The sequence below is a fragment of the Periplaneta americana genome, chromosome 13 (genome assembly GCF_040183065.1).
Source record: "Periplaneta americana isolate PAMFEO1 chromosome 13, P.americana_PAMFEO1_priV1, whole genome shotgun sequence".
In the NCBI taxonomy this organism is placed as follows: Eukaryota; Metazoa; Arthropoda; class Insecta; order Blattodea; family Blattidae; genus Periplaneta; species Periplaneta americana.
This window is the reverse complement of record NC_091129.1, coordinates 33,968,801-33,984,118: the sequence shown is the minus strand read 5'-3', so window position 1 is coordinate 33,984,118 and position 15,318 is coordinate 33,968,801. Positions and strand designations below refer to the sequence as shown.

Sequence of the window (15,318 nt, the reverse complement as noted above, 5' to 3'; positions counted from 1 at the left end):
TATTATGTGTAATTTTCCCTTAATAAAACGGAAACTGTCCAACGCAGAAGCGGAGACTGCCTGCTACTGTTCAAAACAGAAATAATATTTTGGACATACTATATTCTGTAACTATTTTGAAACAGTGTATAATTTCAAGGAATACACGAAATATGTAGGTCACTAAGATAAAAACAGGTTTTCTTTGCAAAATGTTAGAGGGTGCGAGGGTGTGTTGGCCCATCGGTTATAAATTTTATTACCCTGTTGACTAGGCAGACGAGTCCCTTCAAAGATTTTCAATGCTTCACACCCATAAACTGTCCTAGCTAGACAGAGCGCAAGAGTAGTAATTTCCTGGTTAAAAAACAAAAAAGTTGCGTAAAATGTGACATTAACATTAAGTGATGAAGTAAAAATTATCGCGTTAAAGGAAAATTAGAAACAAAGTGTATGTCAAATAATATTGAAGTTCAGTTGTGGAAAACTCAGGTGTGACACTTTAAAGATAAAGATCATAATGCAGCCAATATTGGTAACATATTGTAAAAGAAACCAAAAAAAACATCTGTTTATGTGGAAATAAATGAACTGTTGTGGGAGTGAGTTCTTCATGACCTTTCAAAGAACATGCCCATTTCTGGATCTATTCTGCAAAGCAAGCCATTGAACTGGCAAAGAAATTAGATAAACCAGAATTCAAGGCTTCTAATGGATGGTTCCTAGTCCAATTAGTTAATAATGTGCAGTGATATACAGTACAGTATTATAGTATAGTGTTAGATATTAAACTGAATGAGATTAGTAAACTTCAGTAGTGTTCAATGACTAATGAGTGAGTTATGATAACATTTATACAGAAAATGATATTTTAATCAAGATGATTCACCAACGGAATAAGTGACAGAAAGCTGATTTAATGTGATTAGTGTTAAACGGAATATTTTGTACTTCTTGCAGTTTGCGGCATGCCATTTTGTTTTTCATGTATACGAATGATAAAATATTCCATCTTAATGTAACACCTGAATAATACGGAAACCTGTCCACAACGGAAAAAAAATTAGGACCATGTCACTTCCATCTTGAACAGGTTTCACTGTATTTCATGAATTGAATTTTGTATAAATACAGTGAAACTACTTTAAAGTGAATAAGGATGAAACTAGTGGAATTCAAACCAATTTTCTGGTCTTGCTAGATGGAATAGGCATTGCAACGTTATTTATTTTCTATATTGCAGAATCTGCTCAATGCAGAAATGAAGATCAATATTTCAAGACTTCATAAAAAAATTACTTATATAATAAGATAAGAAATTAAAAACTGATGTACTGTATTGTTGCTGTATTCTTGTACAGCCTAACTTTATCATTTGGAAATGCTACACAAAGAACAAGGTACAGTATCTGTCTCTCTATTGTGCCCAGAGAAGGACAATTATAAAAACTGCCAATGAAATCTTTCCAATACTGATGCTGGCCGTGACTCGAACAGGTTTTCTCAGAAAAACACGAAGAGGATTATAAAACTGATAGGGGTAAGCAACAAATTGCTGTTTTACTAATGCTGAACCTTACTGTGTTAATGTCCAACAGTTAAAGGGACAAAGAGAAAACAAGTGGGGGGAGGGGAGAATAAAAATATCCAATTCTTGGAAAAAAAGGGGTTATTGGCCCAAACTATACAATACACACCAACAGGAACATATGTGTAAATATCTGATGTAATGAATTGCATAGTGTGATAATAATACTATATAGTAACAACACAGTAAGTAATAATAATCATCATCCTCTTGACATGTACTAGGCCTCTACTGGCTTGTTACCATCTTCCTAACGACTGTTTTCCCTTGGGTTGGTAATTCAAAATTTGGCATGGAATTCGTGAGGTGTCCATTTGTAGCTCATAATTTTTCTATACATTTCCATAATCATCTATGACCTATGTGGTCCAGAAGTGGTCGAATTCGTAGTTCTTTCCATTCATTCATTCATTCACGGCATTCTGCCCAAGGGCATGTTTTTCACTGCATGTATTCTCTAATCTTTTCTATTTTCGGTCTTCCTCTTAGTCTCCGTGTATGATCCATATACCTTAATGTCGTCTATCATCTGATATATTCTTCTGTCCTGAACTTCGCTTCCGTTCACCATTCACGTTGTGAAGAATAATCACATGGCAATGAATTAATGTTTTTTAAGCACCTCAGCTTTGCAAACTTCCCTATCACTAGAAAGCGCAACTTATCAGTTCCATTATTGTTAGTACACAACAAAACAGTAAGTCGCTCTTTACTTAGTTTACTGCCATGACAGTTTTCACTTTTGAAAACCAGACCAGGCATAAGTTTATATAAGAGACTGAACTCATCAGCATTATAAATGTCACTTAGAGCATAAACCTGTGTAAGATTTCTTACAGTAAGGGAGGTCCAAGAATTGACGACAGTTACATCAACTGACTCTGCTTCCCCACTGATCTGGCAAAAAAAAAACTATGCCATGACGTAGTCAAAACCATTGAAGCCAACCATTAGATGCACTAAAATCTGTAAAGCAATTTACGGTATAAGTAAACATTATAATGACCCCTTAAATTAGCTCCAGATCCGCATACTTCCCTGACTTCAACTTTCTCCTTATGGCAATTCCTAGATTTGCATTTCCTCTATTTTTCTTCAATTTCTTACTATCATTTGTAGGGTTGAAGCTGGGATGCTCAATGATGCAGCAATTTTTTTTTTTTTTCACACAGTGTTTTATTCTCGCTGTATTTTCTCAAAATTAAGCATTTTTCCAAAACAGAAAATTACTTTTTTGTCCTAGCTATTGCTACACAAAAGACATTTCAAACAAAACAAACAACACAGCTAAATGCAAGGACTCACTAAACAGTTGTATATGTCTCTGTGCTCTGGAAATGCTTCATTGCTTCTCCCTGCGCTGGAAGGGAGGGACAAGTAAGACTGAACTTTGCTTCATGAACCAAGGGACCAACAGAGAGAGCACTGTATCCATGAAATATTATATGTCATCGTGTTACATCGAGATTTTACTATATTTCTCGAAAACTATTTATCAGATTCATATTAAAAAAAATACGACTTTAAACTTAAAAAATTAGAGTAATTTATAACACTGCATTTAAAAAACGTCAAAACTGACCATTTTTGGCCATTGTGAGTGTTAAGTCCACCAAATGGCTGTTTCCACAAACTTTCCTGTACACAGTTACAGTACAAGAAATTACAGGCATTGGAAAAGCCTGCTATTGCCTCTATATTGGCCTAGCAATTTAATAATTATACAGAGCTAATTCATATGCACACCAATGAACTAGTTCAAAGTTCAGGAGTCAAAATATTAACAAACATTAAAACATTTCATATAAAATGAACTAAATAAAATAATCGTTATATATTATGTTTGATAAAATATAATTTTCAACAATGTAACCCGATGGAAATGAAAACTTTAATATCAGCATTCAGCTAGCATAATTTCAGACGACATACACTTACAGGAACTTGATAAACATGCAAATATTAATGGCTCTTTGCTTTCCACCAGCAACACTGTTTGGCCAAGCAAAATACAGAATACTAACAATATGCACACACTAATAATGAACAGCTCACGCACATCACAACTGCGAAGTGTAGGGCTATGTTTCACTACACAAACGATGTCAGAGACTATGAATGAATAAAGATAGTAGGCCTATACTTCGATTTTTAATTATAAGAAGAATAAAAGAAAAACTTTTCTTAAGATGTGCTTACAGTTGTTACATACAGTATACACCTTGTCTCTGAAAATGAAGAACATTTCCTATGGCAAAGTCTATAATCCCATCCCTTCCTAAGAAAGATAAGCATATGGAAAAACCAGAAAAACAGTGCTGACATCTCAAGAGTTTTCAACAACAGCCACTGCCATGTGCTACTGTTGAAAACTCCAAATATATAATGCCTTATGCCTACGACACACTTTATGAAGTAAGTTACACCTATTATCCTTAAGTTGTAAGAAAATTACAAATTCTTAAAAGACAATGATAACAACTCACTATAGCCATGCTTTGCGTGTTCTCAGTGAGATTAATACTTAATCACATTCTTCTGTTCCTTGGAAAAGTGACACCAATGGAAAGGTGCCACAGTAACATAAATTTTCTAATGTGCAGTAATAAGAGTATGCAGGAAGAAAAATAAAGAAGGCAAACTTGCAAATTCTAAATGGGGCAGTGGAACAAGTGGATACTTACTTACTGGCTTTTAAGGAACTCGGAGGTTCATTGCCGCCCTCACATCCTATCCTGAGCAAGATCAATCCAGTCTCTATCATCATATCCCACCTCCCTCAAATCCATTTTAATATTATCTTCCCATCTACGTCTCGGCCTCCCTAAAGGTCTTTTTCCCTCCAGCCTCCCAACTAACACTCTATATGCATTTCTGGATTCGCCCATATGTGCTACATGTCCTGCCCATCTCAAACGTCTGGATTTAATATTCCTAATTATGTAAGGTGAAGAATACAATGTATGCAGTTCTGTGTTGTGTAACTTTCTCCATTCTCCTGTAACTTCATCTCTCTTAGCCCCAAATATTTTCCAAAGAACCTTATTCTCAAACACCATTAACCTATGTTCCTCTCTCAAAGTGAGAGTCCAAGTTTAACAACCATATAGAACAACCGGTAATATAACTTTTATAAATTCTTACTTTCAGATTTTTTGACAGCAGACTGGATGTTAAAAGCTTCTCAAACGAATAATAATATGCATTTCCCATATTTATTCTGTGTTTAATTTCCTCCCGAGTATCATTTATATTAGTTACTGTTGCTCCCAAGGTATTTAAATTTTTCACCTCTTCAAAAGATAAATTTCAAATTTTTATATTTCCATTTCGTACAATATTCTCGTCACGAGACATAATCATATACTTTGTCTTTTCGGGATTTACTTCCAAACCTATCTCTTTACTTGTTTCAAGTAAAATTCCCGTGTTTTCCCTCATCATTTGTGGATTTTCTCCTAATATATTCACATCATTCACATAGACAAGCAGCTGATGTAACCCGTTCAATACCAAACTCCCTCCGTTATCCCGGACTTTTCTAATGGCATACTCTAGAGCAAAGTTAAAAAGTAAAGGTGATAGTGCATCTCCTTGCTTTAGCCCACAGTGAATTGGAAACGCATCTGACAGAAATTGACCTATACAGACTCTGCTGTATGTTTCACTGAGACACATTTTAATTAAACGAACTACAGTAGTTTCTTGGAAATACCAAATTCAATAAAAACATCATATATAACTTCTCTCTTAACCGAGTCATATGCCTTTTTGAAATCTATGAATAACTGATGCACTGTACCCTTATACTCTCATTTTTTCTTCATTATCTGTCGAATACGAAATATCTGATCAATAGTTGATCTATTACGCCTAAAACCACACTGATGATCCCCAATAATTTCATCTACATATGGAGTTAATCTTTTCAAAAGAATATTGGACAAAATTTTGTACAACGTCAACAAAAGTGATATTCCTCGAAAGTTACTACAGTTAGTCTTGTCCCCCTTCTTGAAGATAGGTACGATTATGGACTCCTTCCATTGTTCTGGTATAATTTCCTTTTCCCAAATAGCAAGTACAAGCTTATAAATTTTGTTAGATAATGCGCTTCCACCCTCTTGTATTAATTCTGCTGGAATTTGATCGATACCTGGAGACTTATATTTTTTCAGATTTTCTATCGCAATTTCGACTTCAGAAAGTGTGGGTTCGGGTATAAATGACTCAGCAGTTTGTATTTCAATTTCGTCCCGATCATTTCTATTTGGCCTATGTATATTTAGTAGGAACAAGTGGATAGCTTGAAATATTTGAGATGTATTGTAAGTAGTAACATGAGCTGCTGCCAGAAAGTCAAACGTAGAACAGCAATGGCAGAGGAAGATTTTAACAGAAAAAGGAACATTTTGTACGGACTTTTGGAAAAATAACTGAGGAAGATATTAGTGCTCTGTGGAAGCAGAAACATGGATACTGCAGGCTGAAGCAAGGAGATGCACTATCATCTTTACTTTTAACTTTGCTCTAGAATATGCCATTATGAAAGTCCAGGAAAATACAGAGGGTTTGGAATTGAATGGGTTGCATTAGCTACTTGTTCATGCAATGACGTGAATATGTTAGCAGAAAATCCACAAACTATTGAGGAAAACACGGGAATTTTACTTGAAGGAAGTAATGAGATAGGTCTGGAAGTAAAACCTGAAAAGACAAAGTATGATTATATCTTGTGACCAGAACATTGTAAGAAATGGAAATATAAAAATTGGAAATTTATCCTTTGAACAAGTGAAAAAAATTCAAATACTTTGGAGCAACAGTAACAAATATAGATGATACTCGAGTGGATATTAAATGCAGAATAAATACGGAAATGCCTGCTATTATTCGGCTGAGAAGCTTTTGTCATCTAGTCTGCTTTCAAAACAAACTGAAAGTTTAGAATTTATAAAACAGTTATATTACCAGTTGTATGGTTGTGAAACTTGGACTCTCATTTTAAGAGAGAAACAGAGGCTAAGGGTGTTCGAGAATAAGGTGCTTAGGAAAATATTTGGGTCTAAGAGGGATGAAGTTCAGAAGAATAGAGAAAATTACATAACACAGAACTGCACGCATTGTATTCTTCACCTGACATAATTGGGAATATTAAATCCAGACTTTGAGATGGGCAGAGCATGTAGCACGTATGGGTGAATCCAGAAATATGTATCAGGTGATAGTTGAAAGACCTGAGGGAAAAAGACATTTGGGAAGGTAGAGACGTAGATGGGAGGATAATATTAAAACGGATTTGAGGGAGTTGGGATATGATGGTAGGGCTGGATTAATCTTGCTCAGGGCAGGGACCACTAGTGGGCTTATGTGAGGGAGGTAATGAACCTCCAGTTTCTCTAAAAGCCATTTGTAAGTAAGTATATATTCCAATTCTGCAGAGATGTACTGCCAAAACAGTCATGTCCTGTTACTAGTCTGAAGATAGTCACGACTGTTGTTCTTGGAATCAAATCTTTCTTTTTTAATTTCACACCAAGATTTATTTACACTAACTTTTTTATTATTGGTATTCTTTAATTAAGATACACTGAATTAGGTCCAAATAAACAGAACATTTCTTCAGACTGTAAAATAGCAAGTGCCAACCTCTGAAGTGGATTATCCATAATCCCCATTGTATTCTCTCTTTCCTTTTCGAAAAAAAAAATCAGATCTGAATCATAATTATACAGTAACTAGTAATTACATGTTACCTGTCAGTTCTTTTGCAATAAAACATTCTTTGTGGCATGTTTTGCATCTAGCAGTTGCATTTTTTGCAAACAGATAATACAATATACTATTTAGTTCTGTAATATCTCGTTTAGTGGAAATGGTGTAATATCATGTGACACCCCATCTTGTACATAGTATTTCGTCACACATCATGTATATGGTGGTTGTTTAGTCAACCGTCCAAAGACAGGTCTGAACCTCGTAAGTGATAAGAACAAGGCACATTACATGATATTATAGTTTTTGTATCATGATTTTCAAATGAAAGGGAAAAACTCCACTGGCAGCAGTTAATGGCAAGAGAGAGAGAATCCAGTTCATGAGCAAACCAATACTCATTCATGTCATAATCACTTATATCAATTTTAGCCTCTGTTGTATAATGCTACAATCCAAAACTACTTCGTAGGAAAAATGTTATTGTTTAGTGTATTATGAATTAATTTCATTATGTATCTTCATATAACTGCTGGCTACTTAATGTGCATGTCATGATCCAGTTTCACAGAAAACTTTTTGTAATATATTATTTTACGAAATTTTAACATAGAAACAGCATGTCCAAAATAATTACATGCAATCCTTAACATGAAATTAAAATTCAATTCTAGTGGTTTTTCCAGTTATTGTCTTACATTCCGACCTATCTCGTCCTTTGGCATACAATTAATGCATAATTTAGAAGTAACTATATTCATGTACAGCAATTACCCTAAATGTAATATTATTTAATTGGAGTTGCAATCATAATTACCAGTTTAATTTGAATTAAATGAAAGTTCTATTTCTTTATCTAATTGGACAGTAATTGGATTATTATTATTATTATTATTATTATTATTATTTGGGACTAGAGATTGTTTCAAAATTTACTCTCAATGCGCTGTAATCTTTAAAAATCACAATTTTTTAAACTGACCATCAAAGAATCATTGCAAATTTTACAACATAATAACTTATTTTTGGAGAAGAATGGAATGTGTGAAGTAGACAGACAGAATAAGAAATGAAGCTGTGTTGGAAAGAGTGGGTGAAGAAAGAATTATGCTGAAACTGTTCAACAAGAGGAAAAGGAATTGATTGGGTCACTGGCTGAGAAGAAACTGCCTATGCAATGGAAGGAATGGTGAACAGGAGAAGTGTTCAGAACAGAAGAAGATATCAGATGATAGACAGCATTAAGATATATGGATCATATGAGACAAAGAGGAAGACAGAAAATGGAAAAATTGAAGAAAGCTGGGTTTTCAGTGAAAGGCCTGCCCTTGGGAGGACAATGAATGAAAGAAAATTGATTTTTAATAGTTAATTTATGCATATCAATTAAATGTAATAATTATGTTTTATTTTGTTAAAATGTTTTTATAGGTTATTCCACAGTGCAAAAACTATGTAAAGTTCACTATTTCATAAGTTTTAGTTTTATAATATTCATTCATTCTCCTCTTCTGCTAACAGCGCCATATTATCAGCAAATCTTATGCACTTTATTCTTCTTCCTCCTACTATCATTTCTCTCATATTCTGAAAACACTACATCCTCCATCCTTGACATACTCCACTATTTCTTAAAGTTATTGTCTTATATTTCTGGATCCCCGAGGTCATTCTCTACATGAGAACAGATTATTTATTATTTAATAAATATTTGTGTGAAATTCGAAGTCCACAAAATGAATATAGCAGTAAACCTATGCCTGAACTGGTGAACACAACATGCTAGCCAATGAATACAAGTTTCACTGGTTCAATCCTGGACAAGGGTGGTGAATTTTAAAGGCTGGTGAAATTCTTAGCATGGCTTCCTCTGGGAGGGAAGTAAATCTGGGAGGCTCATTTCATACATATGGCACGTAAAAGAAGCCTGTCCCTGATAGAGGGCTTCAACCGAATTTTGTTTGTTGTTTCTCACCTACGTTGAATTTCGATAGTGAACAAAGTGTAATACAATAAAATACTACTAAAAGGTCTTCCAATAAGTGTGTCCTACTTTTAACATATAACATGTCATGTCTATGAAGCTATAGCAGTCATATTTTTCCCATGGTTGACAAATAATCAATCCACAATCCGTTGTAATCATTAAAATTTATTATAAAAAAAAAGTCTTCCATTCACAAACCATTCCATGCATTACGTGAAGTGTACGGTGTGTGTAAGATATTGGGCCATGATAAAGGATTATTTTTGGCTTCAATTGGAAGGTATGGATCTCAGAACCATCTCGTTTCAGCAAGATGGTGCCACTTGTCATACTGCTCACTAGACAGTCAACCTTTTGAGGGGGAAGTTCAGAGGCTTAATCATTTCACATGGTGATGTTAACTGGCACCTGAGTTCATGTGATTTAATGCCGCTGGATTACTTCTTATGGGGTTATGTTAAGTAACGGGTTTATGTCAACAAGCCAGAAACAGTTAATGACCTAAGGAACAATATCTAGTGCGTTATTCGTGAAATTGAGCCTGATTTATGTTTGTTATTGAAAATTGGAAGACCCGTATACACACAACCAACAAAGGCGCGGCAGCCATTTAACTGACGTTCTCTTCCATACGTAATGACATTAAGTGTGCTTCAAAATAATATTAATTAATTAAATAGAACTCTTTCATTTATACAATTTACTTCATTTTAAAAGTGTAACACTCTTATTGGAAGACCCTTTACTATTACTACTAACACTGGTATTACTACACTTAACTGGTAAAAAAAAACCGATCACTTTGTAATTTTAAGTTTAAACACAATTTTGAATGGAATAACATATAATATAATCATATATAGGTAACTGTTTTACTGGATTAGCTAATGACTGAATGCGTTGTTCCTTCTTCTCTTCAATTCCTTCCCCAGCAATACAGTATATGGTATGTCAGATCATCATAAATAATACTAGGTGTTTTATCAATTTACTGCCTCCTTCCTTTTGGAAAGGAATAACTTCCTTTGCAAATGGTTATTATTAAATTTGAATATTAAGTTTAGTTTATGTAATGTCTCTGACACCAAAAGATATTGTTGTAACCCTGCATAATAAAGGGTACAGCCTCTGTTACAATGTTGCTGCCACTGTGCCTCACACAATATGGTGCAAAAAGTTGTGAGACGGTTCTGAGAATTGGATCTGGCAGGAAAAGGAACCTTTCATACCGAGATAATATTCTCGTTGAACAGGTCTTAAGAGATTGCCATACTACAGGAGTTAAAGTTTGGACTCTACTGCAGCATGTGTTAGATGTTAACGTGAGCAAGAAGACTGTTCAGTCAACATCTTTGAGAAGGACGCCTACTATCACGATGACTTACTATAGAATCACAGCACCGAATCATCATCTTCAGTTTGCCCATCAGCATGTTCAATGGTCTGTGGAGCAGTGTGTTGTTCTCTGACAAGTCTAGGATCTCCCCGAAATCTACAGATGGTAGATAGAGAGTCTGGAGATGATCTAAAGAGCGATATGAGGAGTGCACATTCTCCGAAAGGACACCATTCTACAGAGGTTCGAAAATGATATGGACCAGCATCTCTTTGGGGGCTCATACAGAGTTGGCATTTGTTAAAAACTGTAATCTCAATGTCATTAACACATGCTGAGTTCTTCTTCCCTAATATAGAAACGTGATGCAGCAAAAAGAAAAACTATAACCATTTTAATGTAGACACCATATTTTTACGTTATGGTGATTATATCACTTACATGCAACATGCCATTGGTTCGCAGGTCCATTTAGCAGGGAAGATTGTCAGGCAACTCCACCAACCATATCCCCTCTTCGCCACTTAGGAAACGCTTATGCATACCATTGTAGATCAGCATGCTGAAATGGTATGTCCTCCATTTCTGATGGAATAGTTAACAAGGTGTATCTAGATTTTTTCATAAAATATTTAATTTATGCAGTATTTAGTCTTGTGTTAAATCTTATTACCGAAGTGTCCAAATTTTGCTACCAAAATAGTAAAGTTGGAACAGAACTGTTATTAAGTGTTGTTCTACTTTGTCTCCCCCCCCCCTCTGAATCAGATTAGGTTTGAAAATTTTACTTAATATAATACCTTATATATATACTGCTATTTGACTTTTGTTTGGAAATCTCTTTCACCTTCCTATCATGATAATTGGCATCCTAATAAATGGTTTAATCCACATACTGGTAATTACTCCTATTATAATATAGTTTTCTCTATTACTATTTTGTTGTTAGCTCAAGACGTCCTTATTATGAAGTCTTTGTATCTTTGTTTATTAGTAGAAAACAAAGAACTAATCAATGATCACAATCTCTTTATCTTACAAGAATAAAATTCTGCTTCTAGACCTCTGAAATTTTGCTTATGTCTCATGTGTTAGTGAACTTTTTCATAAGAGGATTGCCAAGAGGACAAAGTATACTCTAAAAATGTTTTTTTGTTTTTAGAAAAAAAATTAATGTTACACATATAAGCTTTTATCGAAAACTAATAATGAGCACAACAAAGATTTATGCAATTAAAGAAATAAAGAAATTTAAAGCTATAAGTTATAACAATGATTTCTTAGGAGAGCTATGGATCCTTTAAGAGCTAACAACACAATAAATTTTAATTTATGGATTTTTAGATTATCTGTTTGCCAAAATAATTTTACAAAATGAGGAATAGTTCCTCTGGCTCCCATCATAAGACCTATTACTTTAATTTCTCTAAGTTTATATTTTTCTAAATAATAGGTATGGTGGACTCATAAATAATTTTCTTTTCTTTGCCAACAACATCAGGTTGACCGCTGCATCTTTCAAAGCAAACAGTTGGGTCGATCACTAAGCCAATATTACAATTGCTTTTATAGGCCAATATAACAATTGAGGCAGTCAGAAGCAAAGAGGTGTAAGTCCACTTACGTTATTTTCCATAAAATGTAATTGAAAATTACTAAGCATTCGTAAATTCCGTGAAGTTTTAATTTTAAATGTTAATATGTGATGTGGTTAAAAGATATATCCCTTTACCACTTTAATTTTAAATGCTTTAGTTTACCCTGGATGCACTTAAATCATTTTTTAGAAATGTCACTTACACCCCTTTGCTTCTAACTGTCTTAATTGTTCTATTGCTTCCATTTTCCATGTAACTAAATAGTTCCTCATGTACTGTGAATCCTATAGAGAACACTTTTATGGAAAAACTAATATTTTAATTATTGTGCAACTGTATAATCTTAAGTTCACCACTACATCAACGAGATTCTCGTCAACTACACTGCACCCCCCTTTACTCCATTTATAAATCAGTTCATATTCATGCACAATATTAGTCCACATGCTGCACAATGCATTTGCAATTTCTTGAAACGTTGAGAATTGTTCAGCTTGACTGGCTGGTCTAAATCTTACAAAACATCTCTGAGATAAGATGAGTGGATACATTCTATGTCGTAATCTTGTTTTGGAGATTTTATATTGTTTGTGCAGGTGACACTCCAGGACGAATGGGTCAATACAGACCAGAGACACATCACTGAAACCATGGCCGAAAAAATGACTGCTGTAATTAGCGTCAGAGAGGGGGGGGGGAGATACAACAAATACTGAGTAGACCTATTTGATTTATGTTCTGTAATGCGAACTTAAGTTGTATGTATCATCATTTTCAGTGAAGTTTAATGGATAAATATCCGACTGGGATATTTGAAGTGAAGGTTTCCTACAAAAAGGTTTTTTAACTTATAAGTCATTGTTCCAAAATTAGTGCAATTTGATGTGTCACAAATTCATAAGTAAGCAATCCTTCAGTTGAGTATGACTGCAGCAAGGTTATTGTTAGAATAACATAGAAATAATATATACATTAAAACTTCACTTCCAAATTATCTTTTTTTTTCTTTTATGCATCAGTATATTAACACTCCAATAAATCTGCGAAGCGTACTGGTATATGAAAAAGCAATTCCTCAATATAATGCAAAGCACTGCAAATTTTATTTGTGAACTATATCGTTTATTAGTATAGTGATTAGACAATAGCCACTAGTCCCAATATAGGTAATACCTTAATAAATTAGCCTTTTGTTGTATTGCAGCAATGTTTTCACGTTATACTATGCGAGCCGTGAGTATTCCTGATTCAAGAGTTTTGACAAAACACTACTTTAGTCATGTGTGAAGTTTCCAGGCTACAAATTCAGTGAAAAATTTTACTATACATTATGTTCTATTATAAATACGTAATCATCTTACACTCAACTATCTTTTCTAGGACCTTCATAAACTTGTGTTTTCTATTGATTCTTCTGGGTATACAATCTCATGGCCAAAGTGTATGAATAAAATATTCCAGCAAGCATCTGCATTGTTGTGCATTTCATCAGCAGAAATTTCATAATAAGACCTGCAATTTATACCAACATTGTTAACTTATTTAACAAGTACAATGGTTGCGAACTTCAGTTTCTGAGTTCACCAAGCAGAATTAAGCTTTCAAAAAAGGCTCACTTTGAAGGCCTATATGAAATTTCTTTATTTCTATAAAAGTCATCTCCTACTGTGATACTCAAATGAATTTAAGAATTATACTGATTTCTGATATCATGTGTACGAAACTATATATAATTAAATATACTTAAAAAAAATAAATCTCAATATGACAGAATACATGACTGCAGGTAATGATGAAATGGAAACTGTAGGATACAAAATAAAGGAAGTTCAAAATTTTTAATATTTGTGTTCAGTACTGCAACAAGATAAGCAGATATGTTAAGAGAAACGAGCTACTGGGATGTTGAATCCATTAATTTGGAGCAACAACATACTGACCAAAATAAAGGAAATCATTTATAAAACAGTAGTGGAGAATATAATGCTGTACAGAGTAGAGATTTGGACAATAAATAGGGTACAAGAAGGAAAATTAAGAGCCACTACAAAGGACTTTTGAAGAAGAACAGCTAGAAAGTCAAGGAAGAAAAATAAAAGGGATACAGTAATGAGTAGGGACCAGATTTATAGGTTTTACCTATTTTTTTCCTTACTTCTAAACTCATAATTTATTAAATAATTTTCCGAATTGTGATCATAGGAGTCATATCGTCGGTTTCTTGGTAAAAGTGACCTGGTCCAAAATGCAAAATTGTTGGGAAGAGGCATTTAAAGGTTTAATGACCCATCCAAAGATAAGTGTACTTCTTTAGATGTTAGTAATAAGTTATTTTGAAGGTAAATGTGCATATTATTAGTTTTTAATATAAAATTATGTCTTAAATTTTCATAATGTTTGGAAGCCGTGGAATGTGACTTGGTCACTTTTACTAAGAAACCGACGATATATGTAAATTCTGTTGAACCTAAAGAAACCTAAATTGAACCTTAAGAACTAAAAAAAAACTAAATCATAATTAATATCTTTTTTTCTATATTTATTGCGTTTTATATAAATGTATTTAGAAATTTCAATACATCTTACCATTTTTATTCTTTTCTGTACTAGAGAAAGTCAACCGAACTCCAGCCTTTATCCTTTCAGGCTTGTGTTGTTTTGTATAAATAGTTAACAGGGAATTCCACTGATCGCAGATGTGACATGCCACTAGAAGGGTATGAAGTGACTGAACTTTCTCTCGAGGTGAATGAACTGCGAAAAAGTCGCATTGTTGAAATTGGTGAAGTTTTCAGTCATGCTCCCTGATAGAAGACTCTGATCTTGCATGTGCGAGTACAAGCTGTGAACTTTCCTCAGGTCTCTGTGCAGTCTATCTTATTCTAGTGCTTCTGATGTTAACATTGAATTTTTATAGTTTATGTTTTGTTAAGTTATGCCAAAATAAGTGAAATCACATTTATTACGACAGTGGATTGGAAATGATACCAGTTGGCCTTGGTAGCGTAGTCAGTATAGTGCTGGCCTTCTGTGCTCGAGGTTGCAGGTTCGATCTCAGCCCAAGTATATGGCATTTAAGTATTTTTAAATGTGACATGCTCTGTCAGTAGATTTA

At 34.0% G+C, this 15,318-nt stretch overlaps 1 protein-coding gene across 11 annotated transcripts in view; it reads right to left on the bottom strand.

Moving 5' to 3' along the window:
* Positions 1–15,318, bottom strand: part of br (broad-complex core protein) — a 263,269-nt gene that overhangs the window by 161,027 nt on the left and 86,924 nt on the right. The gene's annotated exons all lie outside the window — the stretch shown is intronic.